Source organism: Canis aureus, chromosome 2, assembly GCF_053574225.1.
Source record: "Canis aureus isolate CA01 chromosome 2, VMU_Caureus_v.1.0, whole genome shotgun sequence".
NCBI classification, from domain to species: Eukaryota; Metazoa; Chordata; class Mammalia; order Carnivora; family Canidae; genus Canis; species Canis aureus.
This window is the reverse complement of record NC_135612.1, coordinates 87,682,761-87,700,638: the sequence shown is the minus strand read 5'-3', so window position 1 is coordinate 87,700,638 and position 17,878 is coordinate 87,682,761. Positions and strand designations below refer to the sequence as shown.

Below are 17,878 nucleotides of genomic sequence, written 5' to 3'. Positions count from 1 at the left end.
CCTGTTGCCTTTTGGATGCAGACTTGGCAAAGCTTCTGTTCACTGAGCTCGCCTTGGCTGTGGCTATTTGTGCAGCAATTGAACCACTGAAGAAGGGCTCTGATTAGTTTTCAGTAGAACCAATCAGCGGCCATCTGGCTGATTGCCTGAGACCTGGTGCACTGGTAATCCTATCACACCTCCGGGGTAGACTAACAGTTGTGATTGTAGTTTAATGAAACACTTTGACTTCAAATGTCTGCTTAGCTGAAGACTACAATTCCTCTATGTCTCCTTCTTTCCCTTAAGATCTTCCTTCTGTTCCCCTCCTTTCCTTTCCTACCTCCCTCTCTTCTTCCTTCTCTCCTTCCTTCTTTATTTCCCCCCTCCTTCTCTCAACTCCAGAGTGGCCTTTTACATTTTACAAAGTGATTTCATATTTCACCACTGCCATGGTTCAGGCCCTCACCATTGCTTGCCTGGATTGCTGACATAGACTCATAACCACTCTTAGAGGGCTCCCCTGACCACCTCCCACCACCCCTACAATTGCTTCACCATAATAATCCACTATCCATAATGCAGTCAGAGCGATCTTTCTAAAACACATATCTGATGATAGCAGAAGCTAAAAATACCTGTGTGGCTCCATACCACATCGGGTATAATGCTCAGATTCCTTCACTGGCCCTTGATCACCTCCCTGATCTCATGTCCCACACTTTGCATGTATACCCGGGCTCTGGCCATACAGTTTCCCAGGTACACCAGCCTTCTCCCACTGCCCTGCTACCACACCTACTGCTCCATGACCATCTCCCCTCTCTCATATCTTACCCCTCACCTGGCCTCCTATCTTTGACCTGGCTAATTTTCATCTTCTCTTCAAAGCTAAACTAAAGCATTATTTCCATTTGAAATTTTCTAGGACTAACCCCCCATGACTTGCTGTCCCCAACACCCCCACTGTACACACACCTACACACTGATCCAAATTGAGATTCCATAACAGCCCTACCAGGTTATCTGTACCACTGCAAAAACATTAATTATATCGCATTGCAATTGTTGACTTAAATACTACCTCTTCTAGAACCAGGATTCTGAACCCTATTATACCATGGACCCATTCTCTGAATCATGTTTTTTGTTGTTGTTGTTTTTTTAAGTAATCTCTATGCCCAACATGGGGCTCAAACTCATGATGAGTTTCAAGAGATGAAGAGTCACGTGCTCTACCAACTCAGCCAGCCTGGTGCCCCATGTTTTTAAACACATAAAATACATATGATTACAAAGAAAATAAATTATAATGACAGTTACCAGAATATTAAACATGTGTTATAATACAGTATGACATGTAAATATGTTTATTTATTAAAGCATCAGCTAAGAAATTCAAGGAGCAAGCCCACTAACTTGTAATTCAGAGGTTGTGGTGAGTGAAAACAGTATTTCAGGATATCTTCTACTGGTCTGACATGATATCTATGGCTTCCACTTGTGATAAAGTATTACCATGGTTTGTTGCATGTATTCATAATTTTTTTAAATGCTAAATTTTTAGGGGGGGGGGTGCCTGGGTGGCTCCGTCGGTGAAGTGTCAGCCTTCAGCTCAGATCATGATCCCAACCTGGGATCAAATGCCGGGTCAGGCTCTCTGCTCAGCCATGCACCTGCTTCTCCCTGTCCTTTCTTTTCCCTTTACTCATGCTCTGTCTCTGTGTCTCAAATAAATAAAGAAAATCTTAAAAAAATAAAACTAAAAATACATAAAAATGTTGAATTGTAGTTACAGGTAAGTGAAAATAAGGGTATGGTTATTACTTCAAACCAAGTTCATGGAGAACCTGAATTCTAGAAACTTTTGAGTTTTAGACCGTACGATCTTTGAGGCTTTCATTGTAATATAGCTATGCCTGTAGAGTATTGGAACATAGGAAACACTTAAAGTGTTTATTGGCCCAATTTACAAAGGAAGAGATGGTTTAATATTTCATCTACTTTAAGACTTCACACCTACTCCCCCTTGTGAATCAGGCTTTACTATTCTGATCACATATTAAGAGATTGAAATTCAGAAAGGTTAAGAACATTTTTCTAGTCCGTAGGGTTTTAAAATGTGTATTCTATCACATGGTTGCTTCCCAGAATATTGTGTCCAGCCTATCAAATAATCAAGAGAAAGGGAGCAAATATGGAAAATTGATGTTATCAGTCTCTACAAGGAGAAGTTCTTTTATTGCTTTGGTAAACCCTTGGCTTCCGTTATATTAATAATGTTCCATCAATATTGGCCAGTGTGCTATTTGGCATTCATCTGGACTTTAAGAGAACAGCTGGGAACTTGGAGTAAGTGATCCTGTCATCCACAAGGGCTTGTCTCACCAAGAGGAATGCTCCCTCTGACTCAGAAGCACTCTGGGAAAGGGCGGAATAAGGAAATGCCACTTCCTCAACAGCCTGCTCAGGGAGCAGCCACTGTATAGACGGGAGCTTTTTGTTTCCTGAGCCCCCTTTGAGGGAAAGAATAAAAGAACATGACCACAACTAGGACAAGCCTTTTCACATCTCAGGATGTGAGTGAAGGAAGGGTTGGTGCACTTGATTTCGCCTTCTTGTGCATTGAAATGCCCAGACCATTGTGTGGCACAATGACTCCCTTTCAGGAAGGTGGCGACTATTGTGTCTTTCTGTTGTTCTCTGTCGCTCTGTCCCTTTGCCTTCTTTAGTTTTTCCCACTGTCTGGTCTACAAAGAAACCACTCAGTAGCAGTGCCTGGGCAGGCTTCTTAAGGAGAGGAGAGAGCCTCCCCCCTCCTCCACTTCCCAACACACACACACACACACACAGATGGAGAAAGAAAGCAAAGCAGTGTCAGCCTTGGGACTTAGAAGCTCTGTTGAGTCACTTTAAATACTCTGAACCCTTGTTTCCCTTGGCAGTGAGAAATCAAGCCAAACAGGCCACAACTTACATTGTCAAGCTCTGGGAAGTTGCTGTAAGGATCGTTAAACTCTTGACATCTGAAATGTCTGGTTTTGGGACTTCTTGATCTCCTATTTTACACCTGTATATTTGATGAATCAAAGTGTGCATATCAGGAATCACACAATGGTTCCTGGGGGCCCCAGAAATGTGACGTGCTATATATTATAATTTATATAAGCGTGAGAACTTGCACAAGTAAGACACTTGAGAATGGACACTTTAATGGTGAGGCCCTAAGATTACTCTTCTTAGTATCCTCCTCTGCTATTACATTAAAAAAATACTTTAACATTTTTTTCTACTCTATTACTCAGAGAATAGTGACTATATTTGTCTGTTTGTTTTTAATTTCAAGGTATCTCCCTGTAACTCATTGAGCCTCATTTTTGCTCAGCAATCGTGGAGCTATAGACTAAGACTTAGATAAAGTTATGATGTTAGAGAATCTGGTGGAAATTGTTTTTTTTTTTCTTCTCCCCAAGAAGGAATTGTGTTGAAGAGAGAAAACACTCAAAGTCACACAGTTCTCAGTGTGAATCACAAGGATGGGACTTAATATCTCCGTGTCCTTCAACAATTTGTTTAACTTCTTTCATCTACTTTACTCTTTCAAAAAAATGTGGTTGTACAACTCTACAGCCTTTTTAAAACAGGGTTATTTGGAGAATTAAATAGGATAATGTATGTAATATCCTTAACCCTGTGTCTGACACACAATAAAATCTAATACATAGAGAGGGATATGACCCCAGTCCTGGTGTAAATTTGTTTCATTGTGATCTGTCTTCAAAATGGTGTGTGCAGTAGGGATTATTTAATATTAAGTACAACTAACATTGTCTACACTTTATTATTTACAAAGTGTATTTAAATGCATCATTACCTTTATGTCTTGAAAATTTCGAGAGGTAGGTACCCTTATCTTTCTCATTTTACCAACTGGGTGGCTGAGTCTTGAACAGGTTGTGACTTCCTGAAGGTCCAAGGTAATACCCAGCAGGATAAGAACACAAACAAATAGTCCTCAGGATTCCACTTAGTTGGTTTTCATTAACAAATTTTACCTTTGATGCAATTGGGTCTTTGATAAATAGAATTGTTTTTCTTTTCTCTTTCTTGTAGTCACTTGTATGGTTCATTAAGGGGTATATAGCTTCAGTGTGCAAAACAGCTATTTGGAAAGCTTATTAAAACGTAGAGATCAGGGATCCCTGAGTGGCGCAGCGGTTTGGCACCTGCCTTTGGCCCAGGGCGTGATCCTGGAGACCTGGGATCGAATCCCATGTCGGGCTCCTGGTGCATGGAGCCTGCTTCTCTCTCTGCCTGTGTCTCTGCCTCTCTCTCTCTCTCTCTCTGTGACTATCATAAATAAATAAAGATTAAAAAAAAATAAAACATAGAGATCTCCCCTCCTCCCCACCCTCCACCACCTTCTTGGACCAAGAAATTCTGATTCAAGAGATCTGGGGTGGGGCAGAAAATCTGCATTCCTAAGAAGCTCTCAGGAGATGGTGAAGCTGCTAGTTTAGAGACCACATTTTTAGCAGCACTGGTTCAGCCGGTTTCATCAACAGTGGTTATCCTGAGATATGTTTGTCACAATGTAATAATCCATTTGCAGAAGAAACTTCGCAGACGTGCTGTATTGTATATATTTTTTTCTTTTTGTATATTATGATGTTTTGCCATCTTAAACTTTTCTGGCTGAGGAGAGACTGTTCCTCCCACCCTCACCCCCACTAGCCAATTCTTAGAGGTAGCAAAGGGCTCAGCTGGCAGCCTGCCTTTGATATGCAAACTAACCAGTCCAGACACAGAAACTTCTCTATCTGGCCAGGACACCCCAGGAAGCAATATGCCTCTGCTGAATCATCCCAGGGTCGGATACCAGGACCACCTCTATAAAGCCCTCTGGAATTATTCAAGCTAGCCAATCCTAAACCATCACTTGGCCTGCTTTGCTTCTTTGGAAATGCCAATCAGGTTTTTTGGCCTACACTTTGCCTTTGTTGCCATCTTCCGCCCCTTGACCAAAACCTAGCACTTCCCCCATGATCTTGTGTGGCATGTGGAGATCCCCGGGCTCGGACCTGTGACTATAATAAACTTGTTTCCTTCTGTCCCCTCTGTGGCTCTACCTCACAGACCACCAGCTAAAAGCACACAGGAACACATGTTTCCTTCAGACAAAAAGGAAGAGGCATCTCTTTTTCTCCAAATGAGTTGTCCTGAGTCAGACATTTTTGGCAATCACTGTGCCCCACGCCTAATTGGGACCGGATAGAATAATGGCATTAGGGACACTGGTCATCAGGGCATCCTTGCAAATTTCCGGCGGGTTTGGGCACATAGAGCTTTTCATTGTCTTCTGACAGCAATTTCAACCTCCCGCTGCCCAACCCATGACTCTCTCTCGTTAAACCTCGGTGAGTGGCCCTGCTGCAGCCATGAATCATACACTGAGGGCTTCACACAGCCTGGGTTTATGGAGCCGCATTACAGGAGACCATATCTCAGATGGCCCCAGTGCAGCCAAAACAATCTGTCACTTTTAATTCTTCCTGTCACCTCATTAAGTATATGGAAACGTTGACAATAAAGCACATTTTCACACAAACACGCAACACTCACGCCACCCCAAAATGCAACATTTCCTCCTCTTGTATTCAGATGTGGTTGTAAATATTACAGTCATTGAAAGATTCACTGAGCAAACATATGTGCCGGGGTACTGTATATAACTGACAGAGGCAAAGAACAGTCTCCATGGACACATAAAGCAATTAAAAATAACTGTGCTTCAAAGCAGGCTACTATAATACAAAGGTCAGGACCATAAATATGAACAGGATGGCAGTAATGTCTCTATCCAAATATACCCCCAAACACACAACTACAACAGGTCAGATCTCAAAGGTTAATGTTAAAAAAAAAAAAAAAAAGGCTTTGAAATTATGCCATATTGCACCCATGCTTTTTTTTTTCCTTCTTGGGTCTTTTCATCAAAGGTTAATATATGTGGATACAGTGGAAAATTTTATCAAGGCCAAATATGTGTCATCAGCCACTATTTTATTCAATGCAAAATATTTAGCCTTGGACATATGATACAATGAAGGCGCTCTATATTCTGTGAAAGGAAAATGTCTGTTGCTTCTCCCCCTTTTGCTTCCTAGGTTGCTTGTTTTTATATTAACTGCACGGAAGTTTGAATTCCACTCAAAGCTGTAGAGAGACCGTTCTGAGGGCCGGGATAATTTTTGCAGTAACACACTGAGTGTGATAATAAGGTTTATGCATGGTTGTAAAGAATGTGCTGACAGATGGAAAAGGAGCCACCTCGGTCTGCACAGCATTCATTTTTATATATATTAAAAAAATCATACTACACCTGACTCTGATTCAAACAGCAGTTCTTTCTCCCGCTGTCTTCTAGGAACAGAAATATTTTAGAGTATATAGAAAAATTCCAACCCCCAGTGGACTGATTCGCTAAAATTTCAAGTTCTGTGCACATCAGAGTATCATAGGCTCCTGTATTACCATTCAGGGTGTCATGTGCAATGAAAAACTTATTCCCTCCAAACATGAATCTCTATGTAGTAAGTGCCTTAGATAGTGAGCAAGTAAATGCAGCACGGAAAAAAGATGTGAACGGAGTGGCTCCACAATGGAGAGGCACTTCCCATCTCTTCCTCTGAAAAGCAAAATGCCAGCTAATTTGCTGAGGATTCATTTTCATCCAAGGAAATTAAAATATGAGTGCAGATGGAATGAAAACATTGAGGTCATCTCTGCACATCTTCATGATGTGATATTTGAGAGTACATTGATTCAAGAAAAAGAGCACTGGGAGGTAAATTCCTTACCCTTAACAACAGGAAGCAACAAGGACCAACCCATCCAGCACCAGCAGCTGGATTTTCGGAGCCATGGTGTCAGCTTCCTGGGGGAGAGCAACAAGCTCCTGACATCTGCTCTCTCCCACATCTATTACCATATTCTTAGAAAAGCCCATCCTATGCTAAAGTGACTGACTGAATGAATGAAATAGAACAAATAAAAAAAAAAAAAAAACACTTCTTTTCATCTTCAACCTTCTGATCAAATGAATCTATATTAATTTGCTAAGCCTGGGGTTACCAAGCACCACAAACTGAGCACCACAAACAACAGAAATGTCTTGACCTTCATAGTTCTGGAGGTCAGAGTTGGTTCCTTCCCAGGGCCACGAGAAAGGACGTGTTCTGGGCCCCTCCCATTGGCTTCCCCAAATCTTTCCTCATTGCCTTTATATGTGTCTCCAAGTCCAAATTTCCCTTTTTCTCTATAGATATGAGTCGTATTGGATTAGTGTCTGTCCTGATAACCTCATTGAACCTAAAGACCCTATATCCAAATAATCTCACATTCTGAGGTACTGGGAGGTTAGATCTTCAACAGAGGAATTTCGGAGAGACACAATTCAACCCATAACAGCATCGTTTACTGAAACAACACAGAGCTTCCATTTATCCACTGCTGTTATTTTCTCTTCCTCTGCTAATAAGCACGGTCTCTCACATTCCTGCCATCCTCAGAGCGCAGCTTCCAGGGAGAAGAGTAAATTTTTTCAACATTGCTAAAGAAGTTCCTGAATTATTATGTTTGTTAACTTTTTCTTCTTACAAAGAACAAGCCATGCACCTTCAACTTCTCTACAATATTCTCTTCAATCAGCTTCACCATTAGTCCCAACATTCAAACACTATTTTGGCATCTGGCTCACAGATACTATTCCCACATCATAGGTTACTTCTCTATCCATGATAGCGAACCACTCACAACCTACCCCATTTGCTCTTGACCTCTTCAACTCAACTGCAGCTCGCTTACACTGCTTGCTCATTTACGTACTCTATCTATCCTGTTCCTTTTATGTGTGTATTAGCTCTGGAAATTTAAATTCAAATGCTCCTTCTTTGACTACTATCTGCTCATTCCAATTTTTCTCATTTCCCTACTTCATTTATAGTATCAGTTACCAAATTATGGTATTACATGGAAAATTAGTGTTTCGGTATGTCAATAAGATCACACAGAGGAAGATAAAATGGAGTGTAGTCAAATAAATTTAGGAGAATGGTGTTAATAAAAGTTGAAATAGTTCTTTACTGAAAGACTTTAGTACACCACCATTTGTTCTGAATAACCAAGGTTTTGTGACTGCTTTCACCAAACTAATGTCAGCAATTAAAAATATAATAATGAAGCCTAGTGAGCCACAGGACACCAATCTGGGAATCAGCAGATTATACTGTTCTTTAATTCATAACTCCTATTCCCACTTTCCCCTCTCATTCTAGTTATCCACCCTTTCCTTAGGATTTTTGGCTATATCCCGTGGCCATTCTTTTGCTAGATAGTTCTTCCACTCAGTCTTATTTCTATGTCTACCCCGCAACTCTCATAGTCCCACAAATGAGCTCATGTTCTGCAACTCTCAGTAGGCCTTCAGAACCGCAAGCAAAAATACCCATGCTAATCATTTTCCAATTTAACCTAGTGTATAATAAGTTATGACTATTTTCTAGATTACTTGTTCACCTACCTCACTCCATCTCTTTTCTTTTTTTTTCTCCTATGTCTTCAACTCTTCTCTACCAGTTCTTTCTCCTACATTAGTAAATCTGTTCAAAGGAGTCTCATTTCAATTTTCTTTTCCTTTTTCACAACTTCCTTCTTGAAGTTTTGGCCTTCTCATCCTTTTCAAATTAAGTTCCATGAGAATAGAATATCTTTCCACTTATCTGTGCCTCTTCAATTTCTTTCCTTAATGTCTTATAGTTTTCAGGGTACACGTCTTTTACCTCATTGGTTAAATTTATTCCAAGGTATTTTATTCTTTTCGATGCAATTGTGAATGGATTCTTTTATTTTCTTTTAAGATTTTATTTATTTGACAGAAAGAGAAAGAGAGAGAGAGAGAGAGAGAGAGATATCAAGCATGGCGAGGAGCAGAGGGAGAGGGAGAAGCAGGCTCCCCTACAGTGCAGGGAGCCTGATATGGAGCTCTATCCCCTATGGAGCTTGATCCCCGGACCCTGGCCTCCTGACCTAAGCCAAAGACAGATGCTCAACTGACTGAACCACCTGGGTGCCCCTGGGATTGTTTTGTTAATTTACTAATAGTTCATTATTAATGTATAGAAATACAACAGATTTTTGTACATTGATTTTGTATCCTGCAATTTTGCTAAATTCTTTTTTTTTTAAGATTTTATTTATTTATTCACAGGGGACACACAGAGAGAGGCAGAGACATAGGCAAAGGGAGGAGATGCAGACTCCATGCAGGGAACCTGATGCGGGACTTGATCCCTGGACTCCAGGATGACTCCCTGAGCTGAAGGCAGACACTCAACTGCTGAGCCACCCAGGCATCCCAATTTTGCTAAATTCATTGGTTAGTTAAACAGGGATTTTTGTTTTGTTTTCTTGGGACAATAATTTTTGAGAGAGACAATGCAAATATTTAAATTTCAAATAATAATTATGATATAAATACTAGATTACAAGATAGAAGTAGAAGATAATAAAAGGTCAATGTATTTGAATTATCAAGGGACAGTGATTAGATATATACCATTTAAAAATAGATATTTTATTTTAGAATAGTTTGTATTTTTATTGAAAAAAATATATAGTAAGAGGGCTTTCATAGAACCTATATGGTTTCCTCTGTTATTAGCACATTTAATGGTATATTTGTGGCAACTCATGAACCAATATTATATTTTATCATTTATGTCCATACTTTATTCAGATTTCCTTGGGCATTACCTAATGCCCTTTTTTGTTGTTGTTGCTCAAATGTACCATATTACATTTATTCATGTCTCCTTATACTCCTCTTGACTGTGATAGCTTCCATGATTTTCCTTGGTTTTGATGAACATGACAGTTTTGAGGAATATTGGTCAGTAACTTTGTAGAATGCCCCTCAAATGGATTTATTGGATGTTTTTCACATGATTAGACTGCAGTTATGGGTGTTTGGGAGGAAGGTCACAGTTGGAAGTGCTATTTTCATCACATTCCATCAAAGGTATATACTATCAATGGGACTTATCTCTGTTGATGTTAATTTTGATCACATGACTGAGGTCGTCTTTGTTAGGTGTTAGGTGTTTCTACCATAAAGTTACTTTCTTCATTCCATCATTCAATAATATATTCTTTGGAAGGAAATTTCCACATACAGCCTACACTCAAGATGTGGGCAGTTATGCTCCATTTTTTTAAGGGTGAGTTCTACATAGTATATATAAATTTTAAAAAATCATTTGGATGGTTGAGAAACCCAGGATATAATGCAGAATATGACAAAACAATCTAACTAATATTAAAAATTTAGGAAATAGCATCACTAAAGGTGATGAGGGAAAATGTGCTGATCTAAGTAACTTTAGAAATTAGTGGAATCTATAAAGCTAAAGGCAAAACAGTACATAATTACTGTAATTTAGTTGATAATGTTGTTTTCCACAGGGATATTAGTTAAAAATTATCATATTGCTATACATATATACAGGAATTGAACAATTAAGTAAATGGATGGTAGATGGGGAGAGCCAGGTGGGAAGTGAGATTTTGCAGACAACCAAGGGGAAAAGGAACATCACTATGAAATACTGTTTAGTTTAATATATTTGTGTGTGTGTGTGTGTGTGTAAATACACAGGTCAGTTTATATACAAAACTTTTCTTGCTTTGTCAGCTGAGACCGCCTAGAAGTGATGACATCCCATTATAAACAAGTACAGGTGGTACCCAGATATTAGTTCCTAAGTACCATCCTTCAGTAAAAGGATCAAGGGCTCCTTGGAGTAATGACTAATTCACAGGCTGGGGCAGGAAGTAGAAAAGGTGAGTCTGGAGTATTTTGTAGTGCCAGAGGTAATGAATGCTGAGAAATAAAACATTTAAAAGCCCTATTATGATGGGGCCATGTCAAAAGATACAAGAGACGTTAATAGAGCTCCCAATGGCCAATGCCGGAATAATGTGAACAAACAAAAGAAATGAAGTAATATTGGACTATGAAACAAATATCCATGAGTACATATGGGTATAAATAAATTATTGAATAAATAAATAAATGAGGGAGAAGAGACAAGTCTCTCATGAGAAGAATTCCAAGTAATATATGTGTTACTTTGACATATATAATTTTATAAAGAAAAGACCAATAGTTTTTTTCAAATATAGAATAAAAACAGGATTTCCAAATTCCTTATCAGGACAAAAAATAAGAAAGAGATAGACCATGGATAAACAGAACAAAACAAGGTATTCATAAAATTACATTAAATTAAAATGGAAGACAAAAGATTAAATGGAATATTTATTTTCTCTTCCCTTATAAAAAATGTTTCTTTACCAATTCTGTGGTTGGGCTCAGACAAGTTTATATTGAAAAATTATCCAGGCTATTACAAACTATATTAGATGTTCTAAGGTACTAATCATAAGAAAATTTTGGCAAAATTAATGAAGAAAAAGAGATAATGCAGCTATGCTACATTAGAAGGTAAAATAAATGCAGCATCAAATATGGAGGACATTAAAGCTTTTCAAATATTTATAGATTTATAGAATTTATTTTACGTTCTGTATATTTTTGAAAGAATTAATGACACGGACAAATTTCCAGAAAAAAATTATTATAAAAATTGATACTTTAAAAAAAATTGATACTTTATGTTGAAGCTCAAAAAATAAAACATCAAAGATAAGAAACATTATCTGGGAAATAATTACCAAAAGGTCATTTTTATCAAATGATTTCATGCTGAGTTCTTTGAAACCAGTTGTAAAATATGTCTGATGATAGTAATTGATGAAGTTTCCCAATTCAGTGATGAACTAAGCAACATCCTATACTAAAACATGAGAAAAATGGAACACTAAAAAAAGAAAAACTGACTAAAGATCTTTAGAACTATAACTGCAAAATATTAGCAAATCAAATGTAGCAGTTTATTAAAAGATAACACACCATGACCAAATAGGTTTTTATTCCAGGAATGCACGAACAATTCAATATTAAGAAACCAAGTAATAATTCATCACAACAATCGATCAAAGGAGAAGAAAGAAAAATTTATCTTGATAGACGCTGAAAAAGCATTTTAAAATAATTCAACATCAATTATTGATAAAAAACGTTAGTCAACTAGGAATAGGAGATAAGAACAAATCCCCAAGATGATGAAGGTGATCTATTTCAAACTATCAACCAACATTGACTCTTATCATAAAACATTAGACAACGATCATTATTACCATTTTTTCAGCTAATTTTTTAAAAACATTTTATTTATTTATTCATGAGAGACACACAGAGAGAGGCAGAGACACAGGCAGAGGGAGAAGCAGGCTCCATGCAGGGAGCCTGATGCAAGACTCGATCCCAGGACCCCCGGGCCACGCCCTGAGCCGAAGGCAGACGCTCAACGGCTGAGCCACCCAGGTGCCCTCAGTTATCTTTTAAGACTTTAATATTGATATATGTTTTATAAATAATAAAATTCACTCTGTTAAGTGTATAATTTGAGGACTTTAGATAAATGTAGTTATATAATCATCAGAATAATAAAAACAGAATATTTTCTTCATCTCATAATGTTTCCTCTTGCTCTTTTCCCTTCTCCCTCTGCTCCCAGACCTACTGAATACACTTCCAATGTATGTCCCTGTATATTAATCTTTTCCAGAATTTCCTGTAAATTGAAGCTTGTAGTATATAGGTCCTAATCATAATGCATATGCTCTTAAAATTCATCCATATTTTTGCATATATCATTAGTTTGTCCTTTTTTATTTCTGGGTTCCATTCTACTAGATAAATGTATTATAAATTATTATTTTTTCATTCATAAGATAATACATATTTAGTTTATTTCTAGTGTTTGGTTATTATAAATAAAACTGCTATAACCATTTCTGTACATGTCTGTGCATGAACATATGTTTTCATTCCTCTTTCCTAAATATCCAAAAGTAGGATTGCTGGATTATATGATCAGTATATATTCAGTATGTGTGTGTATATATATATACGTATCAGTAATATATTACATGATCCATATATATCAGTAATATATTACATGATCAGCATATATAAAGTTCCATATAACTTTATTAAAAATTTGTTAAACTATTTTCTAAAGTGGTGTGCAATCTTACATTTCACAACCAATGGATGAGGAGTTCTAGTTTTCCATATCATCGACACTTAGTATTGTCAGTCTTTTTAGTTTTAGCTATTTTAATAGGTATTAGTGGTATCTTATGGTGTTTTTCATTTGTATTTCCACAATGATTAATGATATTGAGCACCTTTCCATGTGTATATCTGCCCTCTGTGATTCTCTGTGTTCACAATTATATGTCAATAATGATAGTTTTTCTTTTTTCTTTTTTTTTTTTTACTGTGTGTTTATCTTGAAATATTGAAATTAGGTAGTAGGAATTCTCTTTTTCTTCTCTTCACATTTCTGTCTCAATTTTAGAACCATATTCTTAATTTTTAAAAGTGACACAAAGTAAAAACAAACCTGACAGAATTTGAATCGAAATTGCCTTGAATCTATGGATCAATTTGGTGAGAATTGACATCTTAACAATATTTAGTCTTTAGACATATGTATGGTATATTTTTTCTTTATTTATTTCATTTTCCCCATAATATAGTTTGCAATAAATAGGCATTGTACATATTTTATTACATTTATCCCTAAGTATATGACATGTTATGATACTATAATAACAAGTATTTTTTTAATTTTTCAATTTTCAGTTCTAGGTTGTGGGTATATAGAAATACAGCTTTGTTCCTATTGACCTTGTATCCTATATTTTGCTGAAGTAACTCATTCGCTCTTAACTCTTTTTTTTTTTTTTAGATTTATTGTGACTTTGTCTATAGGCAATTCTGCTATTTGTGAATGAAAATAGTGGTTTTATTTTCCCTTTCCAAAATCCTTCCTCAGCATTTTGTTTCTTCTTTTCCTTTACAGGCTTTGCTAGAACTTTCTGATTCAATGTTAAATAGAAGTAGTGAGGGCAGACATACTTGCCTTGTCCCTGATCTTACGGTGAAATCAATCTTTCACCATTAATATAATGTCAGCTATAGATTTTTAATAAAGGCCTATTTTCAGTGTTAAACTCTCCAATACAAATCGTGGATTCAGATATATTTTCTTATATGATTTTTATTTATTTACTTTAAATACTTTTATTAGGCGCAGACACATGTTAGAGTTCTATATTTTTGATAAATTTATCCCATTACTTTTATATAATGTAATATTTCTTTTTTCTCAAGTCTAGTTTGTCTGATATTAATATAGCCACTTCAGTTCATTTTGGATTAGAGTTTGTGTGGTATATTTATTCATTCTTTTGTTTTCAACAGATCTACGTCTTTATACTTAACATCAATCTCTTTGTAGGCAACATTATTAGATCCTGCTTGTTAATCTTATCTACAGTTTGTGTCTTTTAATTTAGTTTAAACAATTAGCATTTAATATAATGATTATTGAAATCTATGTTTCAAATTGTTTTCTATCTGTCCCATTTTTTTTATTTCTTATTTTCACTTTTGACTTATTTTAGACTGAATACTTTATTTCTTTTTATCTTCAATATAAATCTACTAATTATACTTCTTTTATATGAGTTGCTATCATGTTTACAATATATATATTTAACTTATCACAGTGTACTGCCAAATGATATTATGTAACTTTCTGTAAAACATAAGAAAGTTAAGTTGGAACACTGCCATTTATTTCCTCCCATACTTTATACTATTTTTTGTCATACTGTTATTTCTACATATGTTATGAACTCCATAATACTTTAGTACTACTTTTGTCTTGGATAATCACTTATCACTTAAAAAGATTAAAACTAATGGATAATGTATTTTATGTTTACCCACATCTGTATCCCTTCACAGATGTTTTCCTTCCTTCCTTTTTTTTTTTTAAGATTTTATTTATTTATTCATGAGAGATACAGAGAAAGGCAGAGACATAGGTGGAAGGAGAGGCAGGCTCCCCAGAGGGAGCCTGATGTGAGACTCGATCCCAGGACCCTGGGATCACGACATGAGCCAAAGGCAGATGCTCAACCACTGAACCACTCAGGGGTCCCAGATGTTTTCCTTCTTTGTGTGGATACATATATTCATTTGATACCATAATTCTTCTGCCTGAGAACTTTCTTTGATGTTTCTTGTAGCACAGGTCTGTGATAAATTCCTTTAGCTTGTGTGTTCCTCAATGACTTTATTTCACTTTTATTTTAAATATTTTACTCAAAAGCTTTATTTCTAGAACAGTTTTAGACTTACAGAAAGCTTTAGACTTACAGAACAATTGAGTGACCAGCACAGAGATTTCCCATGTAGTCCTATACAATTTCCCCCATTATTCGCACCTACATCAATATGGTATGTGTGCTATAATTCATGACTCAATACCAGTACACTTGTTTTTAGTTTTTTCAGATTTCCTTAGTTTGTAGTCTACTATCCTTTTCTATTCCAGCATCCCATTACATTTAGTTGTCATGTCTTTTTACATTCCTCCTCATTGTGACAGTCCCAAATTTGCCTTGCTTTTGATGACCGTGATGATTTTCCGAACTACTGGTCAAGTGTTTTGTAAATTTTTTTCAATTGGTGTTTATCTAATTTTTTTTTTCTCATGATGATACTGAGGTTGTGAGATTTGGAAGGAAGATCACAGAGGGAAAGTGCCATTTCATCACATCAGATCAGGAATACATACTATCAGCATGACTTTTTTTTTTTTTTTTTTTTTTTTATGATAGTCACAGAGAGAGAGAGAGGCAGAGACACAGGCAGAGGGAGAAGCAGGCTCCATGCACCGGGAGCCCGACGTGGGATTCGATCCGGGGTCTCCAGGATCGCGCCCTGGGCCAAAGGCAGGCGCCAAACCGCTGCGCCACCCAGGGATCCCTCAGCATGACTTCTTATCATTGTTGATGTTAAGTATGATCACCTAACAGAGATAGTGTTTTTAAGGTTTCTCTGCTGTGAAGCCACTTTTTTCTTCCTTTGTTTTCATATTGTCCTCTTTCCAAAGGCAGTCACTGCACAATCTACATTTAAGGAGTGAGGAATTATGCTCCATCTTCTTTAGAATAGCTTATTTATGTAATTTACTAGGAATTCTGCATGAGAGATTTTTTCTTCATTTATTAATTTATTCAATCACTTATTTATATAAGTATGGATGCATTGATAATTATTTTATGCTTTGGTTTAAATCTAATACTACCTTATCTTCTTATTAAAATTATTCCAGATTTACCCAGTAGGAGCTCTTTCAGATAGCTCTTGTGCCCTTTTGACATAGTCACATTACTATTTAAAATTTTTAAGAACTTTTTTACTTTCTGCCATTATAAAATGTTCCAGGCCCTTTTAGCACATTCCCTACCCATCAATGAATCAACTGTTTCTTCAAGAAGTTCTGATTATTTTTATTGGATAATGGCATTAGAAACCAATATCTGGCGTCATACAATGAGTTTGGAAGTTTTCCTTCCATTTCTATTTTTGAAATAGCTTCCGAATAGGTATTAATTCTCTTTAAATGTTTGAAAGAATTCCTCTGGTAAGCCATCCAGCTCTGGACTCTTGTTTGTTGGGAGACTTTTGATTGCTACTTTAATTTCCTTGCTGGTTATAGATCTGTTCATGTTTTCTAATTCTTCCTGTTTTAGTTTTGGTAGTTTATACATCTCTAGGAATGCAATCATTTCTCCCAGATTGCCTAATATGTTGGCAAATAGTTGCTCATAATATGTTCTTATAATTGTTTGTATTTCTTCAGTGTTGGTTGTGGTCTCTCCCTCCTTTCATTCATGATTTTAGTGATTTGGTTCCTTCTCTCTCTCTCTCTTTTCTTCTTCTTCTTCTTCTTCTTCTTCTTCTTCTTCTTCTTCTTTCTTCTTTCTTCTTTCTTCTTTCTTCTTTTTCTTGTCTGGCCGAGGGTTTATCAATCTTATTAATTCTATCAAAGAACCAGCTCCTAGTTTTGTTGATCTGTTCTCTTGTTTTTGTTTGTTTGTTTTTTGGCTTCTATTTCATTGATTTCTGTTCTAATCTTTATTAATTATCTTCTGCTGGGTTTAAGCTTTATTTGCTGTTCTTTCTCTAGCTCCTTTAGGTGTAGGGTTAGGTTGTGTATTTGAGACCTGTCTTGTTCCTTGAGAAAGGCTTGTATTGCTGTATATTTCCCTCTTAGAATGCTTTTGCTGCATTCCAAAAGTTTTGAACAGTTGTGTTTTCATTTTTATTTGTTTCCATGAATTTTTCTCATTCTTCTTCAATATCCTGGCTGATTCATTCATTCTTTAGTAGGATGTTCTTTAGTCTCCATGTATTTGAGTTCTTTCCAAATTTCCCCTTGTGATTGAGTTCCAGTTTCAAAGCATTGTGGTCTGAAAATATGCATGGAATGATCTCCATCTTTTGATACCAGTTGAGACCTGATTTGTGGCCCAGGATGTAATCTATTCTAGAGAATGTTCCGTGTGCACTCAGGAAGAATGTGTATTCTGTTGTTTTAGGATGGAATGCTCTGAATTTATCTGTGAAGTCCATCTGGTCCAGTGTATCATTCAAAGCTCTTGTTTCCTTGTTGATTTTTTTGCTTAGATGATCTGTCCATTGCAGTTTGTGGAAGATAAAAGTCCCCTAATATTATTGTATTATTATCAATGTGTTTCTTTAATTTGGTTATTAATTAGTTTATATAATTGGCTGCTCCGATGTTGGGGCATAGACATTACAATTGTTAGTTAGGTCTTCTTGTTGGAT

The 17,878-nt window shown here is 36.5% G+C and overlaps 1 long non-coding RNA gene across 5 annotated transcripts in view; it reads left to right on the top strand.

Annotated features, from left to right (window-relative positions):
- LOC144303163 (uncharacterized) overlaps positions 1–17,878 on the top strand; it is a 250,781-nt gene that overhangs the window by 77,704 nt on the left and 155,199 nt on the right. The window contains exons 3-4 of one of the 5 annotated variants that reach the window (XR_013370188.1): positions 9,248–9,415; positions 10,730–10,872. The exons of the other annotated variants lie outside the window; for them this stretch is intronic. This is a non-coding gene — a long non-coding RNA (uncharacterized LOC144303163). Of the gene's footprint in view, positions 1–9,247; positions 9,416–10,729; positions 10,873–17,878 lie in introns of those variants that run through there. 5 annotated transcript variants of the gene reach the window in all.